Below are 13,656 nucleotides of genomic sequence, written 5' to 3' on the forward strand. Positions count from 1 at the left end.
TACTGCTGAAATATTCCTGGAGTGTTACACTTGACAACCTCAAAGTACATTTCACACTGCTAATGACTTCATCACTAACACAACTGCCATGAGTCAAGCAGTTTCCATGGCAACGCCCTAGTACAGCTGTTTACCCATATAAAGTATTGCACCTACTTAGTTACATATACAGACAGATCACTAGATTCCTAGGTACTGAAATTGAAATAATTCAATTTTCAATGTCTCTCTTTATGAAGTGATTCTGCCAGCTATAGGGATTAGCATATCAATGTGACTTTGACAGGGGTTGCCGCAAAAGACATATTTTGCAGGCACTTCATGTCAATTAGAGCCCTAACTGTTTCATGGAATAATCATTCCTGCCAGATTAAGGTCGGGCTGCAAGGTAATTTAATTGGTGCCATTATATGTAGAAAAAAAATGCTCTAATAGAGTGCATACACTGTCTCTGCCAGGAAAGGGGAGGGCTACACAAAGCAAATGACTGAAAAGAATTGCCTTCTTAGCTATTTAGAAGGGATTTAAAAACACCACACACACCAAGATGGGAACCTCTGCGATGTTATTTCCTGGATTAGCTGGGAGGAAAACTTTGAAGGAGAGAGAGGACATTGGCCAGTTCATGGTTTTCTCCTAAGGGTTTTTCCACCCCCTGTACAGGAACCTGGACTAGCACGACGGTGCAATTGATTCCTTACCACAACACCTACGTAAGCTTTCTGAAATGCTATGGTCACGTTTGCTGAGGGGGCACTTGTCTCCAGGCGGGGGAAGGGGAAGGGAAGTCACAAGGCAGACTGGAAGACACACTCGGTGTGCCAAGGAGTGATGCCGCAACACCACTTTCTCCCTCTCCTGGAAGAGAAAGAGATGCCTTGCACCTTTACTGTCCTTTGTTGCCAGAATTCTCTCATCTAACTCCCCGCTGCCTCACAGAGGCTCATGTCATCTCTAGCTTTCCACAGTTGGAGGTTGGGGAAAAGGACTGAGGCTCTGAGAAACCAGGAGCAATGGGTGGCACCATCCAAGTTTCCCAGTCTTGATGGGAAGAAAGCAGGGGAAATAGTCTTAGAGGGGAAGATCATGGCTCGGTAGACATTTTCTGTTATGGATAACACATAACTTACCGTGCTCACTCATCATTCCCCATTATTATCATGCAACTATTTATGGGAGAATGAGAAATAATAGTCTTGTCTTTGTTTTGTTTTCCCTGTTAGTCCGCACCAGAAGTAGTCTCCTCGTGAAGTCCTCTGAACTGATTAAAAAGACTTACATATCCTATATTGTGCAAAGAACTAATCTGGCAGTTAATTACATCTGACTTTGTACCATCCGTGATTGTTTTGTGTTTCCCTGTCTTATAACTCCATCCCCACCATTGGCTGCTTGAGGGCAGGGCTCACGGTTTTTATATCTTTATAGTGCCTGGATGCCTACATGTGCCCCACGTGACATGCTCTGTGTTTAGTAATTCTTTAACATTCACTGATGATGCTGGGGGATCATTTCTAAAATATCAAAGAAGTCAGTGAACTTTGGAGGATATAGCATATGCAAGGAAAATACTGATTGTCAGAGGTAGTCTCTAATGCACCTAATTTTACCAATTAGGGAAGCTGTACAGATCTGGCTAGGGCAGCACTGACCCATAGAAATAAAATGTAAGCCACACGTGGAATTTCAAACTTTCCAGCAGCCACATCAGAAAGTAAAATTATACAGACGAAATTAATATTTTGTTTAACCTGATATATCCAAATAGTATCATTTCAATATGGAGTCAACATGAAAATTATCAATGAGTTATTTTTGGGTGTGTGCTAAGTCTTTGAAACCCAGTGTGTTTTCACCCCTACAGCAGATCTCAAATTGGACTGGCCACATTTCAAGTACTCAGTGGTCGCTGTGTTGGACAGAACACTTCTAAGTTTCCAATGTCAGGTGGTAGTAGGGCAGCAGTAGAACCCACATCTCCTAATCCTCCAGCCAATATTCCTTCCACTTCTCAGGGTGGAGCTGATTCCCCTTCTTTCTGCCCCCCCGCAGTGTATCCCGGCTTCAGGTAGGAGCTAAACTCCAACAAACATGTCTGAGAAGCTCAGAGCCACATGGAGCCGAGAGATCTCAAGAGAAATTGAGTTTGCCTTGCTTTTAACAATGCAGGTTTAAAATAGTGTAATGGCAAACTTGAAGGTTGGTGGAAGGAGGGACGATCAACCACACATGGGAGCTGGGCAGTCAGAGGCCTTGTCAAAGTTTTATCAAGAATCCACTGAATCTGTCCATTTGTTAGCAAGGAAGGCCTCGGCCTGTGTGCCATATTTCTCTTTCAGTGAAAAACTCATTTATCAGGGCACAGAATGATTCTCTCAGGTTCTTCACGTCTTGCCTCAACTTGACAGTGACCATTTAAATGATGTTAAAAGAGAACACAATCCCTACCCTGCATGGCACCCTGGCACCTCTTAACAGAGAGAGGCTCTTTGTGAGTTAACACCCACCTGGAGATTAGAGACCACCTCCCCTCTGCTCAGCCCTGGGGGAAGGATACTTTTAGGAGAAACAGGTGTGCCACAGGGGATACAGATGATGACAGAGGAGTTTTTCATTTGAGGATAAAGATTATATTCCAGAAACTTAGCCAAACTGCACCTACAGTACGACTCCTAAGTGTCTTGGTCAGGGGATAGGGTGAAAGTTAAGGACATTGGTCCGTGGTTCAATGGAGTTTATCAGCTTTGTGGGGGTTTAAAAAATAGGACCGTCACCCTCTTATATTGATGGGGAGAGTTTTGTGTTACTGGAATCCCTAGGGTATTTAATTAGGGCATTTTTATTAAATCTTGCTTCCCAGGGGGCTTGAAGTGTAACTGTGGAGGTGACTGGAGCTGGAGGTGGGTAGGTGCCAGTTCTCTTTTGCTTAAGCCTTCTTGCTTCTAGTGGCATCCTTGTTGCCTCCTCCCTTGGGCTGGTAGGGCTCATCCACCAGGTTAAAAAAAAAAAAAGATATTAAAATAAAAAAGTTTTTTTTTTTTTAAGATTTTATTTATTTATTTGACAGACAGAGAGGCAGCCAGCGAGAGAAGGAACACAAGCAGGGGGAGTGGGAGAGGAAGAAACAGGCTCCCAGCAGAGGAGCCTGATGTGGGACTCGATCCCAGGACTCTGGGATCACGCCCTGGGCTGAAGGCAGACGGTTAACGACTGAGCCACCCAGGCGCTCCTAAAAAAGAATTTTTAAATGCAATAAGAAATTAAGCAAGAGAATGTAGTGAGAGAGGTGGATGCAGTGATGAAAGCAAATGATAAGCCCTGTACCAGGTCCCTGCCAATATTTCCCCTTGGCAGGAAGATAGGTGCCCTTGTTGAAGCAGCTGAATGACCAGCAGGTGTCCTGGGCACCTGCTTGCTCAGGGCTCAGGTATACCTTGATGGCCCCAAGGCCGGCGCAGACCGGTGCACAGATCCTGGGTTAGCTAGCCCCAAGAAGGCTTTTACTTACATGTAGCATGAGTTGGTGGAATACACTACTGCTGCATGTAGGTGGGTTCATCCCCACAGGAACCACAAGGGAGACTACAGATGTCCCTAGTCCTTGGAGTCTACCTATCCCCTTGGGGGTGAGAAGTGTGTATGTGGGGGTGGGGGTGGGGTGGAGACTGGGAATGACAAGATCAAAACTGTAGAGAGGGAAAGTTCATGCTCTCCGCACTTGCATAATGACACTGTGTACCCTACTTAAGAATGATCTCAACTGGCACTTAAAATTGTTACAAGAAAGGAACTGTATTATTCTCCCCCTTTCTGCAGTTCCCTAAAGGACATGGGTTTTATCTTCCTCAAATATCTGGTCTGTTTGGGGGTTCGGCATATACCATGTGTCTGGCAACTTACCCCATATAGAGAAGCTAGAAGTGGTGAGAGTATCGTGCCTGCACACCTCTCTCCAAAGCTACCTGGGCATAAAACGGAGGTGTCTGGAGAGGCAGAGGTGTCTGGAGAGGCGGGACTGCACCTCCCAGTGTCTGCTGGTTTTCTTGCCACCCACCCTCCTGCCCACTGGGGATGGAGCAGTGAGCCTGACATCTATTTGTTCATGAGTAGGGGCAAAGCTGCTAACTTATTAACATGTAGAATCGATCCCAACGCACAGATTAAATCATTAGGAAGATCACAGAATTTGATTTAGATTTTTAGCAATGGACCCTACTCCTAAGCCCACCAGAGACCCAAGAAAACATGACTGAGAAGGAGGGTCAGAAGCAACAGGTGCCACCGTTCACCCCTGTGAAGAGCTTTGTGCCTACAAGATTCATTCACTCTCTTCCTCTCATTTTTTTACCCTCCAACAACCCTGTGAACTAAATATTTCTGTAAGTACTGGTGGAGGCTCCCACAGTGTCCCTGTTTGGAGAGAAGAAATGGAAGCACCCAGAACTAAAGCAACTTGCTCAAAGCTGCTGGGCAAGAGACAAAGGGAGGTAGGGCTGAAGGGCAGCTGTCCTGCTCCCAGCAGGATTCAGCAGCAGAAGGGTAGCATACTGGGACTATCCAGTCCCCCAGGCTTAGGGTGGGCCAAGGCAGCCATGACAGTGGGGGCCCTAGGGGGTGGATTATCCACTGTTGCTGGTGTCAGGCCAAAGGGAGAGAGCTTTGTTGTATCTGGAAGAAGGTCAAAGTAGGAGGTACACCAAACGGCCTATCAGAGCAGGGAGCACCCCAATGGGAAGCAGGGAGCCCAGACAAACAGCCAAAGAGTTAGAGAGGAAAGGTACGAGTCTGGAACAGCCAGTGACATGGGGGTGCAGGAGGACAAAGGACAGGGTAAAGGGGGGATCATGTGATTCTTATGGCCACCACGTGGCCTCCACTTCCTCCCTAAAATTTCACAGTGTCAGAATTTGAGAGAGTAAAGCTGCAAGCAGAGAAGTTCGGGAGAGAACCCTTTCTCCCCCTGTCCCCATGAACTCCCCCATGGGCTAACAAGGAGCTCCTTCACTGTGGACCTTGAGCTGTTGCTCTCCAGGTGTCCATGTGGGAATTCACCTACAGGGCCTTGACCTGTGTGTGACCTTCACAGGACTGTACCCCAATTCCAGCCAGTCCCTTTGTTCCTCTGAGGTGACATGAGTGACAATCAGTATGCTGTTCATGCAAGTTGCAGTAATTCCTCCCCAAAATATTTACCAGCTTTTACCTCTTTCTAATTAAAGCCGACAGGTAATCCCTCCTCCCACAAGGACACAATTCCCTCTTCTGAGCAGGTGTGCTGTTATCCTTCATCCACGGCAGCTTAGACACAGGCAAACAGGAGTAACAGGCACCACCTTCCAGAGGCTATAAAGGGAAAGGTCTTTCTGCTTTCTTTTAAATCTCTGTGGGGTTAGTTTGTTTGTTTTAAATGAGACAGCGTGTAAATGGCTCTCCTTAGGAGAAGGGAGTTCTAATGAACAAGCCTGGCCCATTTTCCACTGGGTAATGAGTGCACCCAGGTAGCTGCCGGGAACAGTGATGTATTCACTTGTCACCCTGATTTTACACTGGGGCTGGGTGGCCTATTTAATATATGAACATAAATCTATCAGCTGTTTTTACACGTTCCCATTTAGAAAGCCAAAGTCTTAGAATAATACATGTTCTGTGTTTGCGAGATTGGCACAGCCCTTCCATCATTTCCATAATGTCTATGAGCATTTACAGGTACTGTGTATCATGAACCCTAACATTTGTACACACATGTGCATGTGCCTGTGCGCGTGCGCGCGCACACACACACACACACACACAGAGTCATGCATACCTTAGATCAGTGAATGCCAATAAAAAGAAAGAAGGATTTGTGAACACTAGAAACCCGCTCAGTCCCTCAGTTTCTGAGAGGGAGAAGATGTGGTATCAGATGAGCAAAGGCACACTCAACAAAAATTGGGCAAATATAGTCTCTTAGTTTTTGCCATTACCAAAACTTTTGGATTCTAAGATCTGGAATGTGGCATAAGTGAGAAACCACAAGTCAAGTTCTAATAAAAGAGAAAGGAGAGGCCACAATGTGATGGGAGTTTTGGACATATGTGGCTGAGGGACCTAATAAGTACACTGAATGAAGAGGCTGGAGGTAGAAAAGACAATGTTCAAAACACTGACATATTTCTGAATCCAAACAGTTCTGAGCATCCAATCAAGGCCATGTGGATCATATGGATAAAGGTGGAAATAAATAAAGGACCAAAGTGAAGAGAAGAAACTCAGTTGCATGCTAACAGTGATAGAGCCAAATGGGAAGTGCCCAGGTGAGAACATGAGTGTTTCCAAGGAAGTCTGGAAGACCAATCTTGGAAGGGCTCCTGACAAAATACAGTGTACATGGAAATTCACACTCTGGTCAGCTGTCAGCACCCCAGAACAGCTGGGAGGGTCGTTAAGCCACAGTGTGCCAACTTCTAGAGCTACTATGCACCCTAGGTCTGGTTCTGAACCCTGGCCACATGTTATAAGTACCTGCGGAGCATTTTAAAAATACCAATTACCGGGCTCCAAACCAGACCAATGATGAGAAGCTGGGGCCTAGGCACTGGCATCTGCAAGCTCTCGAGGTGATGCCAATGGGCAGCCAAGGTTAAGAACTGCTACTCTGAAGAAGTGTGGGGCAGCTCCTGATTCTCTCAATACTGGTCTCACATGCACCCCAAAGTAGAGATCTGCACAGACCCAGGCCCCAAGAAATGTCATGCATAAAACTCTGCCCATGGTTCTCTGTCATCAGTAAGTAAATCCCTCTGCTCCAAGAACATAGTGGCTGATGGAATCATCGCTGGACTGCAAAGAAGAGGCATCTAGCTCTACTCTCAATTCTTCCACTAACGAGCTAACTTACCCTTAGCTTACCACTTTAGTCCAGTGCCTGGATTGTAGTTAATTTTTAGTGAATGAATAAAAAAACACTGAGTTTCTCACCTTATAAAAGGAAAAGATCAGGTGAGAGATCCTCAAGACCCCTTCAAATTCTAAAATTTGGAAACTAATATAGATCCTCTATAATCTGATTCTACTCTACCAATAGAATGTATCACCCACATTTAAAATAAACCTTCCAATTTCTATAGTTACGTAAGGTGTTAATATTAGGGGACTCTGGGAGAAATCTATGTAATATCTTTGCAACTTTTCTGTAAACCCTAGATGTCCAAATTGGTCCAGAATAAAAAGTTTATTAAAACAAAACTCTTCCATCCCATCAGGTAGTTTCTCCCATCTTCTGAACAGACCCTGCACATACCCATGTTTGAGCCTTTCCTGGGGCTAACCTCCCTCCCCCCAATTTTTCTTTCTTTCCCTCGCCCCTTCCCTTCATCCCCTTTTAAGGTCCTCCTTATAGTCTCAAAGATGCACTTGGTTACTTTTGAGACTCTTCCAGCCCTCAGACCCCCATCTTGTCTTCCTTTATCTCCTCCAGCTCTGGCCAATCTTTCCATTTAGTTTCTGGGTCAGCTGGTATCCAACCAGGACAAGCGAAACAGGGAATTGTGACACGGGGGTACGGAAGATGAAAAGCCAAGTGTGGAAGGGGGAGGCTGTGATCAAGCAGCAGAAAGCCACTCCCTGGGCTGGAAGAATGAATGGAGAAGGTAGTTTTACCAAAGCCCAGGGTCCAGGTAAGCCTCTACCTGGGCGGGATTGGAGCCCTGGAGTGGTCTCTCTAGTAGAGACCTGGAGCAAGGAGGTGACACAGCACTTGCCAAAACGTTGCCAAAGCAGAAGCGGAGAGGGGAGAAATCCACCCTCCATCTTCCCAGTAGTGCCTCCCATTGGCTGAACCCAGGCAAAAGCCAGATGCTGGGAACTTGAGAAACAGAATCTTGCAAGCAGCAGCCCCCTGGGGTACAGAGCAAAGTGGGAGCAGGGTAAGGAATGAATTTGTGGGTGAAAGGTCAAGGACTTATACTGTACCTATAGCTTGTATAACAAAATGTGATGTTTGGTCGGATCCTGTTTTGTCTGATACTCTTAAGACAGGGTGTCCAATAGAAATGGAATACAAGCTATGAAACGCAGACCATGTAGGCTATTTAAAATTTTCTAGTAGTCATATTTAAAACACTAAAAAATATGTGCAATTAATTTTAATAACACATTTCACCCCAAATACCCAAAATATTATCATTTCAAAATGTATATGATATTACCAGGTTTAACGAGATAATTTACTTTTTTTTCCCATACTAAGTCTTTGAAATCCACTGTGCATCTTACACTTAACAGCACATCTCAATTTGGACATTTCAAGTGCTCAACAGTCACATGTGGCTAGTGACTGACGAGTGGAGTTTTGAGTGATTTCATACGGTTTCCAAAGCTTTGAGGGAGTGTAGGACAAGAATCCACTGTGGAGAATGTCTCTGTATCTAAAAGAAACCTCACATGAGTGAACGTTCCAAAAAATTCTTACTGAACTCAGAACTGAAAAGGAAGAAGAAAACACAACAGGAACCTGTTGAACATAGATCTTAGAAGTCTGAGAAAGGCAGCGCTATATATGCCAGATTTAATAACATTTAAAACTTTTTCACACATCATATTAAGTAGCTTGGGAATCATGGGCTGTGTTATTGATTTGCGGGTTTCTCTTGGATAATGTTGGATGATGATACATTAGTTTTTAATATCTTCCACTTTTGTTAATCAGAAAGACTGGAAGTGTTCAGAAACGTCCCTCCTGTCATCTTCTCAAGTTGGAGGGAAACTTTACAGGACGTAATGACTCAGTGTCTGGGAAAATCTGGGATTGTAAAAGTCTCAACAGGCTATGAGGATCACAAATCAGATGCACACAATGTAGGGGCAGTGATTCGTTCTCATGGGAGAGGGAAGAAAGTGAGTTTCAAGTGGTGACCATGTCCTAGTTTTTCTACTCAACAACGGTGCGCAAGTGTTGACTGTACTGCTAGTTTCCACAGCCCTTGTGTATTTTATAAATGTTTTTATTCTTTTGATATTTAATAAAATCACAAGTGGCACTTGCGCAAGTGCATACAAAGTAAATGAGGAAGATAAAAGGCAAGTAAAGAAGGAAGGAAGAAAGGAAGGAAGAAAGTGGGGGGTGTGGGTAGAAAGAAGATAACAAATAAGGGAAAACTGAAAGAAGGCAGAATGTCCATCTGGTATAAACCGACTCTGCCCAGAGAGATGCCTTGTTGCATTTTGAAGTCCCATCTTTGTGGTTTGCCCTACTGTCCAGCTTCATACACCTAGGGCAGGTGTCTCCTAGACATGGGGATACTCCAGAATAGATGAGGCTGGGCCTTGGCATTTCCCTCTAGCAGAAGGCCATTCTTTTGACAATCCTGTGTCCTTTATGAGGTCAGACCCTTTGGCTGGCTTTTATAAGAAAAAATGGAAAGGCATATGATTTGCAAAAATTGGGATGGTGTTTGTGTGGTGAAAGGATACAACTTGGGCTGTAAGGCTAGTTGAGCCCATAATAGATCAGGGACCTTTCCCTGACTTCTAGAAAAACTCCAGACTTGAAGATGACAAACTGCAGAGTTAAGCTGAGATCCATGTAGCTTTAGTACCTCATGACTCCTAATGGAAGTACCCCAGACATTGGGTCATCTCTCACTCACAGCAGACTCCTCACGTGCCATTCCAAGCCAGATCTTACTAAAAGAGGCAGGGTGGATTTTTCTTCTGAAGTTGGCACCAGCTCTTAAATCCCCTCTCTGAAACCAGGCCAGGGGTGCAATGGCTCAGCACCTCATTTGATTTGCAGTAGCCTGGTAGTAGTATCAACTCCTTGACCCAAAGGCCCTCACTGCCACAGGGGAGCGAGCTACACCAGCATGCAAGCTGGCCAGGACTCAGCATTCCAGGCACAGATTCAAGGAGGAAGTAAGACTTAACTCTAGTAGGAAAGCAGCTACATGGGCAAGAAGCAGGCAGCAAGCAGGGCTTAAGCAGGTCAGAGGCTGTTACTTACTGGAGCTCTGGTCAACAAGATTCACCTCAGATCCTAGAGCTGAGACTGTTTGCCGCTCTCTATTTTATAGTCTTGCTTGCTGTCAGTATCTTTGGATCTGGAAGGGTTTAATATTAACAGAAATGTGTCAGATCTGGCACGGGAGTCCTCCACTGGAAAGAGGCAGGATTACTTTGCTCTTCTTGCCGTGGAGTGATCTTATTTCTACTAATAAGTAGAGAAAGTGATGGACATGCATTATTTACCAAGAAATACTTCTAAATTCTCCCCCATCATCTAAGAAAGGTGAGAGAGAATGATGACAAGCATTCTCAACATATTTCAACTGACCGAGTCATGTAATTAAATTTTGATTGGAAAGGGCCTGAAGAAACAAACAAAAAATATCTAAACCATCCCATATTTCTTTTTTCTCCCCCAATAATTCAAGTGGTCTTTGAAAGCAGGAATGATCTCAGACATTCTGTTGTTCATGTAACATACAGACTGACAATAACCCAGCCTGATGCTTATGACAGTGACGGCATGGGCAAGACATTATTCACGTGTCTACACGTGCATACATACAAGTGCGCATTTGTGTGTGTGTGCAAGTGTGTATATATATGAGTCTAGAAGCACACAAATAAGGTGGCTGAGTTGGAGATGTAGTGAGTAAACTCTAAGAATAGCAGGGACACTGTTAACCCCCAGAAAAATGATTTGGAATTTAAATAGCAAGTGTTCAGAAGTGATAGGCAAAATAAACCTGGAAGGCTGTTTGTGGTACAGATGGGATCTGATGCTCTCTGAGCAGGGAGAAGCACTGTCAGTGTTTTGACAGACACAGACTGATGTTCAGGACAGAGCCAAGGAGGTGCTGGGTGGAGGGACATGGGGTGGGGGAAGGTGGGCTGGGGACCTCTGCGACAGATTGACAAGTCTGCACAGGAATTCGTCTCAAAGCAGAGGGCAGGGAGAGAGGAGCTATGAAGATAAAGGCAGAGTAAGACTGAGATGCTGGTGGTGGGGTGAGGTGAGAAGGGCAGACTGCATTTACCACATCTGTCTCTTTGGGGATTATTAAGGAGGTAAAGGCAGGGGCCAAAAGCCAGACCACAGGGGGGCTAAGCATCACTGCCCAGCGTTTTATTTCTCCTTGCAGTTTGTGGGGCTGGCAGGCCTGCTTAGTGCTCCAGGGAGAGAAACCCCAATGACAAATGTCTCCCACAAGGGCGGAGGGTCAGAGGCAACCACACAGAGTGTGTTCCTCTTCCAGGACCCGTAAAAATGTTATCCAGAAGGAAAACTAGAGCCTGAAGGGGTACAAACGCACTCTAAACTGTGGCCTGTGAGACAGGAGACCCTGGTATAGACTTAACCACTTGGTGGTGGAAATATTACTCTCTGAATGTGGAGCCTCAACTCACTTAGACCAGATCATCCCCTTGCCCTCCCAGGCTGTCCACAGACCCTCAGAATTCCTGGTGCCTCTGACCCTTGGCTGTCCTGCCCTCCTCTCTGATCCGTCCCACCTGTCTGCACTGAGGCCCCTTCTCCCAAGTGCCCAGCCTCTTCTGGTAGAGGCAGTGTCCTTGTTCTGATTTCTTCTAGTGCACAGCCTGGGCCAGTAGCATCCGGCAAGCAGTTGTAGCCACACCACCACTTCAAGTCAGGAAGACTCCACTTAAGTCTTTCCCTCATTAGCCCCGTGCTCCTGGACAAGTTAGTTACTCTCTTGGAGCCTCAGTTTCCTGGTTTGCGGAGTAAAAATCTCCAGCAGAAAAGCAGGCTCGTTGCATTGAAATCAGTGGTTCTCCACCAGGGCCACTTTGACCACATATGCAGTTCTGGTAGTCACAAATGCAGGAGGGCGTCCAGTCAGTGGAGGCCAGGGATGCCGCTAAACACCCTAAATGCATAGGACAGCCCTCCACAACAAAGAATTTTCCAGCCCCAAATGTCAATAGTGCTGAGGTTACTTATAAAATGTCTTTCAGTGTTTCATGGGTTCTTTATCAATGACAGCTTCTATCCTGGATGCATGGATACATAAGGCATATGTGTTATTGGAAGACTGTAAGCTTCTTGAGGGCAGGCAGAGGCTGTGTCTAAAACCTCTTTGATTCTCATTCAGAGCCTTGCACAGCAAAAAGCCTCACCAGGCATCAACTTCTTGATAAAAGTTATCATGGAGGAGACTATGACTCCTGGCAAAAAGGTAAATCTGAGTTGTAGAGCTGGGTTCATCTGTTCATGGCTTAAGACGGAAGTAAAGCCATGTACTAAGCTTCTCCCCTCCCCAAAAGCCAGTATTAGTAGATCACGCTAAAACGACATCCAGATCATTCTGGGTGTATGTTCTTCTCAAAAGAGAAAAATATAGTCAAGTCACTGCTTTCCAGCAGGTTGACAACAAAAGAAAGGCTGTTTGACTAAATTCATCCCTTTTTTACTGCAAGCCATCAAAATGACATATGAGCGGGGCCTGGCCAGTGTGAGGGAACGTCACCTTTGCACATAAATTCATCAGAAACGTTTCAAGTGACCTATTTTTTGCTGGAGAATATTGTACGTAAATTTCAAACCCTTTCTATTGCTCCTTCATAATTATCCTAAAACATCTCAGACAATTTGCTATTGCTATCATGCCATGTTTTCTTTTATCCCTGGGTGCCTGGAGCAGGAACTGGCCCCCTGGATAGTCAGTGGATATATTTGCTGAGAAAGACGTAAACCTCCCATGGCCTCTAGAACAGACCAGAGCCACGCTACAGGGCCAGAATGCCTGCTGAATAGCAGCTCCACTACTCACATGCATGTGGTTTGAGTAAAAGTTGCTTATCATCTCTATATTTCTGTTTCCCATCTAGGAGATGGGTCTGTATGTTGCCTATCTTTGGGGGCTATTGTGAGATAATATATACCATGTGTTTTATATTACACCTCACATATAGTGAATGTGCACTAGTAAGTATCAGTTAGCAACCATGTTGTTTAGAAAAGCAAAACAAGCAATGATCATCCTCCAGCTTTCAGGAAGAGAAGAATGATAATATTTGTAAAAAAACTATTTTTTACATGACATTTTACAACGCTTCACGAGCTTTACCCTTTTTGCCCATCAAAGTGACCCTGGGAGTTAAGTGAGACTATGTTAACTGTTTCCTACCCAACCCAGCTATCCAGCCAGAGTCAGAATGCCTGCCTCCAATGCTCCGCTACAGTGGTTCTTAACAGGGAAATTTCTCCTACCCCAGGAGACATTTAACAATGTTTGGAGACAATTGGGGGATGCTATTGGCATCTAGTGAGCAGAGGCCAGGGGTGCTGCTAAAATCAGATGATGCAGAGGACAGCCCCCCCCCAAATAATTATCTGACCCCAAATGTCACCAGTGCCAAGGCTGAGAAACCCTGACTTCACAAGAAATCTCATGTTCTTCCCACCAGACACACAAATGAGACACTTAATTAATACTGGAAAAACCTACAACCTGTAAGGAAGCCACTGATTCATCTCATGGGCTACATTTTTCAATGGGAAGATCCTAGAAAAGGCCCTTTGTAAATGACCACATATTCACTAAACCAGAGAGTCACAGTGGTTATCAAAGAATTTAGGGATATTTGGGGAACACCCTAACCATTGGAATTTGGACTCGTAGATAAAGTCTTCCTACGTGTGGACAATCA

The sequence above is a fragment of the Ursus arctos genome, unplaced genomic scaffold (genome assembly GCF_023065955.2).
Source record: "Ursus arctos isolate Adak ecotype North America unplaced genomic scaffold, UrsArc2.0 scaffold_17, whole genome shotgun sequence".
Taxonomy (NCBI): domain Eukaryota; kingdom Metazoa; phylum Chordata; class Mammalia; order Carnivora; family Ursidae; genus Ursus; species Ursus arctos.